This window comes from Phalacrocorax carbo, chromosome 1, assembly GCF_963921805.1.
Source record: "Phalacrocorax carbo chromosome 1, bPhaCar2.1, whole genome shotgun sequence".
NCBI classification, from domain to species: Eukaryota; Metazoa; Chordata; class Aves; order Suliformes; family Phalacrocoracidae; genus Phalacrocorax; species Phalacrocorax carbo.
In genome coordinates this window covers 34,957,215-34,968,353 of record NC_087513.1, presented here as the reverse complement: position 1 = coordinate 34,968,353, position 11,139 = coordinate 34,957,215, and the positions used below count along the sequence as shown (strand labels likewise).

Sequence of the window (11,139 nt, the reverse complement as noted above, 5' to 3'; positions counted from 1 at the left end):
TTTGAGTTCTCTGCCTGACATCACTTCACAGACAGAGCAGTTATTCCCCAACCCTTATTTTAGTTACAAGCTGCACAGGAACCCCAGTGCCCACATGTCCCAGTATCTGTCCGGACTTTTATACAGTGCTGTTTTCAGGGACTAATTTCCATTATTTCAGCTGTCACCAAACACATATTGACTCAAGATCTTCTGCAGAACAGGGTTTCAGCAGGCTTCCTGTTTGTCTTGGACAAAAGACACGAAACCCCAGCATTCAGAAATTGCCCTATGGCTCTCTTCATAACAGCAAAAGTATAAAATATTGTATTATTGTTGTTAATATTATTACTCTTGAAAGTGCTTATTTCAGTTTTCTTTTTATTCACATCTGGAGGATCAAGGCAAAAGCAATAGACGTGCACAAGTTTTTGGGTATGCACTTTTATTTTAATGTATTGCAGTGTCTGGACTGCAAGAAAACTGCTCAGAAGTAAGCCACAGCATTTGCTTGTGATGCATTTTTTTCTGCTTAGCCTGTTTATTTAAGTCTTAGTTCATCAAGACTAGGTCTTACACTGCAGAATAAATGCTTTTTTTATGAACTAGGCCCTCCACTGTGTTTAATAAGTGCTTAAAGACTTGAACTAGGCAGTTATTGAAGGCTGCTGTGGGAAGCTTCCCATGCCTGTTTTACCTAAGCCTGAGCTCTGGAAAGCTGAGAGGGCTGGGGGTACATGGGGTGATGGGAAGAGGTTAGGGAGACAATGCTGTGGTCCACCCCTGCCTCCAGCCAGCAGAAGCAGTGGCTGCAGCAATCTCTGCTCTCTCCATTTTGCACCCATTCTCAGCCCTCTGTTTTGCTCCCATCCCTTTCTTTTCAGTAACAGAAGCACCTTAGGCCCTGCCAAGCTCTCATCCTTCACCCATGAGGCAGGAAAACCATTGCTTTACATATATTTCAGAGGGCACTAGAGCTGAGTCAAGTTGTCGCATACACCCAAATAACAGACTATGTTAACTGAGCTTCAGTTGTGTTTCTGAAAGCAATGTGATTTTGACAGCTTTAAAACACAGGAAAGTCTGTAATTAGCAGAGGGTTTTTCCTAGTAGTTACATTAACCTTTAGTGGAATGTTACTCAACCCATCATGATGTTATTTTTATGGTCCCCTACCAAAATATGCTGCTGTAGGATTGCGAACTTCTCTTGGACAGTGGAAAATTCCACATCGTTGCATAAATCCTACAAGTCCCTTGCTCTGGTTGAGTGCCACCATGCACTGTGCCTAGTAAGGTTTTGCAAACAATGGCCTCACTCGCTGGAGGGAATCCAGCCCCGCTAGTAGCATTTTCAGTCATTCTTTCCCTGCCCAATGAATGAAGAATGAAAAATGCAACTATTCACAGAAGCAGTTTTGTCAGATAGCAATGACCCAAGTACTAATTTAACAGAGTTTGTCACATGATATGTTCTGTATATTGTTATTTTCCATAAGGTTTGTTTGTTTCCATGTTTTCCAAGCACAGAAATATATATAGGGTTCAACAGAGCTCTAGAAATGTACAGAGAAAAGAGTGGTCATGACTACAGCAGAAAACAAGTAACCTGGATAAATATGCAAACATTCCTTATAAAAATCCAATGAAGAGATTAACTGCACAAATACACAAAAGTTCATGAGAGATGATCTGGCACCACAGAGTCTTCCTTTGCTCATTTAATCTAATTAAGTTCATTCCATATAAGAGTAATTTATGATGCAGTAAAAGTACCACTGTAACTAGGCTTAGTTCAAATACTAGTAAAAATTTCATGAGTGCAGTTATGACAACAGAATAAGACCTCATAATAAGCCAAGTGGCTAAGGCACCAGAAAAGTTATTTTTATTAAAAATAAATCAGTAAGAAATAAAACTTTCTACAGTTTTGCCTAATTTTCTTTCAGTATTCTTAAAATTGTGATCCTGATGCAGATCTGTGAGTAAGAGAAAGAAATATTAGCTGAAATAGACCTGTAAACTGCTGAGAGTGGAACTAACCTTTGGTGACTCAGGTCACCAAGCTTTGGGGACATTGATTTATCTTGGCCTCAGTTCCCTACCAGCTAAATGAGTGTATATCTTCCTTTTCTGCAGCCTCCTTTTGTGTTCAGACCAAAATATTCTTGTGGCAGCAGGTTAGTCTGCTGTAGACCTCTGGGTTGGGGTGTTGGCAGGACTTCCAAGTGCCACCATACTTCTGTGATTGCTATGTCAAAGTAGAAATAGAGTTTCTTCATAATGTTCATACCAGCATCATTCTGCTGCTGTTTTCTCTTTTACAAATGCACACATTTGTGAAGCCTCCCACTCTAGGTGTGTAGCACAGTCCTGCTTCAAGGCCAGGTGGCCCAGTCCAAGCACCCAGAGCTGAGTATATGGGTTCAAATGCTGCCAAGGGAGGGAGGATGGGCAACTGACCACCGAACTGGGGTTTCCTCTGATAACTAGGATACAGGGACTGTACAAAGTGATGCACCTGGTCACTTACATGCTTCGTTTCTCAGCACAACCAAAGGACTTTTGTCACACATCACCTGGTCCACGAATAAAAACACCTCTTTCAATTAACAGATTTCATGAGCGATGATGTAGCTCACCTTGCAGACATCTTCATCATGAGGATCCAAAATTGATTAACATGAATCCCGTGCTAAACATCCTAACTTCCAGAAACCCACCCACTTCTGTAGGAGTTACAACCCAATACAAAAAATCTGAGGTTATTCAACAGCTTTTTGAATTTTTGTTTTTAAGAAATCACAAACTCATAGTCTTCTGCTTCAAAGTCATGATGAGTTCAACACTTGAAAGCTGCAGGATGGCAGTTCACATTCCTCCTGTGTAGTCACGCTCCTTGAGACAGAAAGGACCTCATACTGCCTCCATTTCTGAGACAAAAAAAAGGCTGTTCTGTGCTATGATGACTATACAGTTCAGGAGTGGGGAGCTGTGGGGAGTTCCCATGCTGTGGTATGCCTGGGGCATCAGATGACAGCTTCCATCTGGAGCACTTCTTATATCCTTATATATTTCTGCAAACTGAGAGTTTTCTCCACCAGACTGGGTATGTACAACGATGTTCTCTGAGGTTAATTTTAGCTCCAGAGGAAACTCCTTCCACAGCCAACAGAAAGAGGTAGACTTCTACAGAAACCAAGTCAAAACATCTAAATTACAGTCACTTCTGGGGCCCTAAATTGGCCTTAACCAGACCGTGGACGGTGGGTAAGGAGACTGGCTTCATGAGGCTGAAGGTGGTTTCTCACCTCTGCGGAATAAGGTCTTTAAAAGAGCAGTAGTCTTTGTTCTATTTATCAGCATTGTGTCTACCAAACCAGAGCCCCAGGCATCTGTAGCCCTCAACTGAGCTGTTGTCTAGGCCAAAAAAAGCAGCAGACTGAGCTGTCATCAACAACTGTGAGCAGAAACAATATGAGCAGTAACTTCTTCCCTAAAGCTTCCATCACTAAAGAAATGGTATCCACTATGGTCAACCATAGGGGACCTCTTCTTGCATTTCCAGAAGGCTGAACCTATTTTGGAATGGTTTTGGTGAAGACTGTGTATTTCTTACCACTGTACTTAATCAGATCCTTTTTAAAACTTAAAAAGACCCCAAGTCAACAGAAGATTAGATAAGATAGCTAGATAAAGTACTTTCATTTCTTGTGAATATTTTCTCAGAAGAACAAACTTGAATCCACAGCACTTAAAGTCTGGAAACTTCCAAAGCAAAAACAAACGAGTGTGTGGTGTGGCTGAGCTTCTGCAGGACACCTCGCTGCCCAAAATTATCTATTTAATGTTCTTACAGAATTTGGTAGAGCAGTTTATCTTTAGATTCTAGCTTTATATGAAAATGGCAAATCTTCACCTAAAGCTACCTCACAGAAAACCTTCAGAAGACCATGATATTTGCAGAATTTCTGTACAATACTATAGGATACACACTGTTACATCAGCACCCATTGCAAGGCTGGAGACATGGTTTTGTAGTATCCTTTGTTTTCCATATCTACAAAAGTTTTACTGTGACTGTAGAGGGCATTGGACTTCGTTGTTTATATATAATGCCATGCATAAATAACATCAAGGCTAGAAAAGGGCAGCCATGGGATAAATTTGGGCTTGGCAGAAGAACAGGAAAGTTCATTTCAGATAAGCCTGGCCGATAATAATAAATCTTTGCACAAGGTTCATATGAGGCCTTTTCTTGTCTTTCCTTCATCTTTTCTAGGAGTGAGAAAACATCATGTTTTAACTCCTCTAACACTTCCTGGAGTAAATGGAGTTCCAACATACATGCCTAGCTCCTTTTCATGCTCAATTTTTTGTTTTCTTTATACTTCAAAATAGTGTGGAAGGAGTCCGTCAGCACCACAGCGTCGCCTAAACCTGTTTGCATATAAAAATATTTTAGTCAGTTTATCACTCAGGAAATTTGCATCAAGATCATAAAATACGTGTCATTATTCCACTTAACAGCCACAAGGATACAAACTTCATCTTCTCCAATTATGTTTTACTTCTGGCCAAAAAGATTTAAAACTTTTTCCTATAGGTCCTAGTTGTTCAAGACATACCAGGGAGCACTAAAATTTTACAGCCTTGTTTAAAATACAGTACCACTACTCTCTCTGGTTAGTCTTCAAAATCTAATCACCATCTGGTATGACTGCAAAAGACACAGTAAAAGTATGCTTTAAAATTTTTCCAAACATTCTAACAGAACAGCATTAGGTGGTAAATTTGCTTGTGTTGCCAAAATACCGAACTTCACTGCTAAAATAGGTATTTTGAAATAGATCATGGGATATCTTACTGCCTGTGGAAATAAATGCTTATTTGATTGTCAGTAGATTTTTAAACAGAGTTACTGACGTCCTCTTTAACGCACCACACAACCCTCATACACTTGTGGTGGCTTTCAGCCTTTTATTTTGGTGCTGTGCTGTCCATGTGCAAACACACCTGACTCTGCATTTGAGCAAGAGCCTGCTCAGACAGCTCTGCATTGTCTCCTTGTCCACTCCAAGGTCAGAGCCCTCAAGTCGGTCTTGCAGCTTGTTTCAGTTTCAGTGCCAAAGCTGCCTGGCTGCCTTGGAGGACAAGGAAGCCAAAACCACAACTGTCTCTGTCTGCTCACACCAATGTAGCTGTAGCCTCATCTGTAGCAGGGCTTCTAAAGAGAAATTCATATGGAAAATATATTTATCAAAAAAGCAAAACTTGAATCGTTTTTTTTCCCCAGGATATTTCTTATTCAGCATTATCTTCTTTAACGTTTACTAAAAATAAACATTAACTTTTGGTGTGACTAGTTAGATGTTTAATATTAGTATCTTTCTCAACAGCATAGTTTTTCAACAAAGTCAAAACTTACCACTGAAAATATTAGTGAAAAAAGATATATATTTCTGAAGATTTTTTTACAGTTTTAAGAAAGAAAAAAAAGTATTTTTTTTCAACAGAAGAAAATCAGAATTGCCATGATCTTCATTAAAGAAAAAATGAAAATCCAGAAATCATAGCAAAAAATGAGTAGGGATCAACTTTGAACATCCTTAGATACTATTGACTAAGAAATTAGTTGAAACAGTCCTTTTCCTGTTTCATACTGAACCTTGTTTACAGCCCAGACCTTGCTAGGAAATACCAAAGTTCCCCCAGTTTTGTCCACTTTTGCCACCAGTCCCGTGTTTATGTGTTGGTTATTGTTGAGACACCATATGGCAGGTATTGCACACCTCCTGATGGACTACAGAAGTAGGCAGGAATCATTAGGACCTCAGAGGCAGCAAAGCAAGAAATGTGGCCATGGGAAGAAGGGCTGCAGAGCTTCTGTGTAGACTCCCAGTGTTGGAAACATCACCAGCACAGCTGCCAAGAGGTAGCTGCCCACAAAAGCACATGCTAAATGGATCCTTATCTCTTCATTCTACCATGAACAATTATTTGTTTTCTCTTTATCTGTATTTTTTTCTCCATCCTAGGACTCATTCAGCTCTTTTAAAAGACAATCCTTGGACAGGATTCAGATTCAAGCTGCTTTTTTTTTTTCCTCCAGACAAAGCCTTTTTATAATTGTGCAGGCATTACATAAGATTCCTTTTTTCTAAATTTTCACTCAAGTCAAATCTCTCTGTATTGTATAATTAGGCTGCATTTCCACTTCAGACAAACCCTGAGAGTATAACTCCCTAGCACTCAAAAGTGAAGGAAGGATGCTACCATTACTTATGGAGAATCAGACCACAATTATACCTTAGGGCTTGAATGCCTAGGCCAGCTGAATTACATAAATAGCTTTAGATAAATAATCAACATTGGCCTAGATCTGCTGAGTGAAATGTGCAGTGCCAGGTAAAAGAAGGTAAGCAGAGGTTAACCATTTCTAGCTTGGCTCATCCAAAGTTTGCATGTTTTCACCACCCACCTCTGTATAGTGGGAAACTGAGTTCAGTCCATCATATGTAATTGCATTCCTGGTTTGGAGATTGGTACAGAATGGACTAGTAAGCATCCGCACTGAATGTACTTGATCTTGCTGCACTTTCTCTTTCGAGATGGAACCTCTCAGAAACCTGAGGATAAAAAGGGGTACAAAAAGGCCTAAAATGCATCATCATAACAATGATGTGTCCCAGCAATAGCCTCTTTCCCTGATCATGTACAGTACTGCATGTTATAATGGCAGCAGCAGGAAAGGAAAATATCAGAAGAGCCCCAAAACTACCCCTGTACTCCTGTGTGACCCCCTAGTATGGGGCTGCTGTCCTGGTGCTCAGCATGCAACACTAGCCTAACAACCAATGTATCAGTGACTGTAGCACTCAGGATATAACGTTTTTGAGACATCACTTTTTTTTTTTTTCCCCAGACAGGAAACCATACATTTTAGTATCACATGAAAGACAGCAATCTCCTGCTTTTTTTAGGTTTGTTTTTTTAAAGCAACAGGTTTTCTAATGGCTTGCACAAATACAAACTAGGTTATTCACATGCTTCTGAGAATATTCTTGTTCTTTTCTAAGTCACTTGTTTATTAAATGGCATAGGAACGTCTCAGAATTATTGAAGTTCAAAAGACATAGAAAGATTAGAAAAAGCCATTCCTCAAACTGAGTTTTCAGTTCATGTAAACTCCAGTACTATAATTTTAGCAATTTAAATTAAAATATATTTTGAAAAAAACACATTCCTTTATTGTCAAAAGCATCTCATTCAGCTCCTCCAACTAGGTGATAGCATGTCTGTTCATGTAGTTGTTAAACTAAGGCCACAAGGAACTGTTAGACATACAGAAAATAACAACTTATCTTTGATAAAAGCCGTGTTTCCAAGAGAACTATCCAGTAATGAAGGTCACAACAGGTGAGGAATCCACCACTTCCTATGGCAGATCAATCCCAACAGTCATCAACGATATAAGTATGTGTCTGCCATTTCAGGTTCTTACCGGATACAGGGATAAGCTTTTTCCCTGTGAGGACAGATTGGAGCAGGTTGCCCAGGAGAGCTGTGTTCTCCATCCCTGCGCATTTTTAAGACCTGACTGGACAAAGCCCTGAGCAACCTAGTCTAAGCTCAGAGGTGACGCTGCTTTGGGTAGGAGGTTGGACTAGTGACCTCCTGAGGACCCTTCCAGTCTGAATTATCCTGTGATCTTATGATACTATAATCCCAAAATTAATTTGCCTATCTCCAGTTTCCAGGCACTAGTCTTAATTAGGCCTTCATGGGCTACCAAGCTTAGCTCTGCTGAATTATATCTCCTTGGAGCGCTCACCCCCTGGCCACCAAGGAACCAGAAAACAAGTGTGACAGAGTGCTTAGCCTCCCTGCTGTGAAACTTTGGCTTGTTTAGCAAATCCAGCCTCCAAGGAGTTCCCCACTCCTGGCTGTGCAGCAGGAGATCTACAGGCTCTCAAGCTGCCTGCTAGTGAGCCTTGGGAAAAGCTCTCAGCTGCATCACAGAACAGCCCAGAGCCACAGACCTTGGCCTTTCTTCATTCACCACCAGGCAGGCTAGCAGAAATATTTTTGACTGAAAAAAACGCACCACAATTTCCAGGCTGCCCCTATGCCTAACCGCAAGCAACTGATTGCAAAAATATTTGATTATATAGTTTTATTATCAAAGTTGACTAGATATCAAAGCTAACTCAGACCAGAATTAAGAATAAGGGGCTCTTATCAAGGCATGATAGACGATCACAGTAACACATGATGTTCTTTCTTATTATAATAGAAATGGCAAGTAAGTTTTGCAGTTGGGATGGTAGAATTGTTTCCCACATGGAATAAAATAATATACATTTCAGGTCTTTTGTTAAGAATTAAAACAGAATTCAAAATAAGGGATTTTTTTTTCATTTAGGAAACTAGAAAAAATCATAGTAGAAAAAGGGGAAAAGACATGAGAAAAGTTAATATGTTCTCTTTTATCTGTAACAGACATTCTTTACTGTTTTGGAGGCAGCAATTAGTGTAAGTAAATTAAGTTGAGAGTTTAATAAGATTTTTAAGAAGTCAGGAAGGCTGGAAAGAGACAAATAAGTCTAGACAAAATATCCCTTTTTAATATGGTTATTCATGCCACCTATGAAGGATGTGACTGGTGGTGATCTGTAATAATTTTAGCATGGTACAGAGTCTTTCATTTGAATGAAAGTCCTCAGGCATTTGAACTTAGGGTGGATAATAGTCCCTCTTATTCTGGAATTGTGTTTAATGCGTTGAAACTAGTTTGAAGAGATAAATTGTCCCAGCTGCCATTTTTTTCTGCAGATTCTTTTTAGGTTTGGACATTGTCCCAAGATATTCAGGAAACTCCACTCAGGAAGTGGGAGGAAAATCTGATTACACTTAAAACACTTACTGTAGTCAATGCTTTGCACTACTTTGATTACTACTGGGTTAACTTCTGCATTTCCTGCTGAGAGTTCGGTAGAGCATTCCATGCAGCTATCACAAGGTATGGATTTTCAGTATAAATTTTTACATTTCAGTCATGGAGAAGCACGAAGTAGAAGCTGCTCTACATCATCCAGGATGAGATCAGAAGTGCCATAGAAACAGGAAGCTGATATATCTTTGCCAGAAGACATGGATCAAAATCTGATCAGAAAGAACACTGAGTAAAGTAAATATGAAAGAGAATTTATTAACCTACTTCTTCCCACCCCATTTCAGTGGTTTGATCCATCATTTCAAAAGAAGCGCCATCATTAATTTGGAAATTTTGTGACCCCTCAGTAATATTTTAGGCTGAAGATCATAATCCCAGATTACAACACAGTGCTTACCTGATTGGATCTCTCAAAAAGAAGTGAGTGTCTCCTAGGCCAGAATGACAATTCTTATTCCTGTTCTTCACTTGTAGGTTTGCAAGATGCATCTCACAGTACGACATGAAAAAGATTCAAGGGAGAAGAGCTGGAATATGGCTATCATATAGACACAAGATTCTGTTCTTAGTCTTTCATCATCCCTTCAAATGCTTTGCAGGATACAGCAGGCAAACTGGATTTCATATAGAAAATGCTGATTCACCTCAAGCCAGACAGAAAATACACCCCTTTTTGCTTTCAGCCAGTGAGTTACCATGGGTATCCCTGAAGAGCTTTGTGCTTCATACAGTGCTACAATACTATACCACTGACACGACGATGCAAATAGCAAATGATAACAGAAGAGTAGGTACTGTAGGCATGCCATCCAGCCACAAAACCCTACCCACCCCACAAAGAAACCAAGAAAAACCCAAACAACCTCAAAATCAATATTTTGCCCCTAAATGGAAAACTTAAAAGATCACTCTTGAAAACAGGAAACTAATTCTATGTAGTGAATCAGAAGGCTTTTTGGCCACATGTTAATTCCTGATGGGTTGGACTTCTAAATAAAATATAAACCACAAAAAGCTCATTAAAGCAGGAACAAGAATGGTGTGTCTCATTTATTCTCCTTTTATATTGCTGATTGGGCACTTAATCATTTCCTTGTTTTCTAGAACTGAAGGCTACAGGATCTTGAATTCTTTTTGCTGACTTTCTCCTGGTGCGTGAATAATGCTTTTTCATTGCTTGACTTACTTATTAAAGAGTTTTCACTGAGGCTGTTTAAAATCTTACTTCTTCAGTCTATCTCATCACTATTGTCAGGACAGGAGAGATGGCTTTGGCAGCAATCTTAAATAAGACGGAAGAGGCAACAGAAAAGGTTTATTCACAGAGCTTTGCCATTAATCTGACTCCTTTTAAAAGCCAGTGAATATTGCCCTGTAGTGGATTTGCTGCTGAGGCTTACAGGGTATCATGCAAGGCAAAGCACATACAGTAAGTATGAGGCAGCATCTTACCTGGATCATATAGCTTCTCAACATGACATTCAGATTTTATAATTTTTGTAAAGTGCATATTAAGTGCTGATCTGGAACACGTCTTTTATTCAGACAAGACTGCTTCATCTCAAGATCTGTGCAAAGCTCCACAGTTATGGTCACAAGAACCACTGAAGACCCAAAACCCAACTTTGACCTCCCCTGCCTCCCACCACTATCACAAAGGAACAGACAAATTTTACAGGTCACAGAGAAACAAAACCAAGAGCTCAGCAGAAGTCCAGGAACATGGCAAAACAACGTACAGTTTTAGCCTCAGTTCCAACACCATGCCATGGCCAATGTTTTCCAATTCAGGCCACAAGCTTCCAGGGTGCTGAGCAAAAAGCCAGGAACTGAAAACTCACCTGCAGAGGTAGCTACTTAAAATAACCAAGGCTTCAAGAGAAATTTTCAGGCCGACATATTTTGAGATCCTCTGGATGAAACTAAGGAGCATACACAGAACATGAAAGGTATGAGATGCTCCTGAAAATCATCACCTCTTTTTCTTTTTCACACAGTCTGTAGATCTACGCATGGGGAAATCAAAGCTGTGCAACGTAAAAGGGCAAAAAATTTTGAAGTTAAAATTTAGCACAGGATTTGGTCAGCAAAAAGGAATATTACACAAATCAGGCATAAGAACTGGTATTCAAGGAGCCTGTGTCCCAACACAAAGGGACTGGTTAACACTGATAATAAGATGCTAAGACTATGAGGGAGTTAAGG

The 11,139-nt window shown here is 39.7% G+C and overlaps 1 long non-coding RNA gene across 2 annotated transcripts; it reads right to left on the bottom strand.

Annotated features, from left to right (window-relative positions):
* Positions 1 to 418: 418 nt before the first annotated feature.
* LOC135312717 (uncharacterized) lies at positions 419 to 10,370 on the bottom strand. Of its 2 annotated transcripts, XR_010372399.1 has the most exons (5): positions 9,332 to 10,370; positions 8,905 to 9,143; positions 6,460 to 6,607; positions 4,995 to 5,205; positions 419 to 4,418 (listed from the first exon to the last, which is right to left on the bottom strand). It is a non-coding gene; the product is annotated as an uncharacterized LOC135312717 (long non-coding RNA). The 2 variants fall into 2 exon arrangements; XR_010372400.1 differs by lacking the exon at positions 4,995 to 5,205 and having other exon boundaries at positions 6,460 to 7,416.
* Between the last annotated feature and the right edge of the window lie 769 nt (positions 10,371 to 11,139).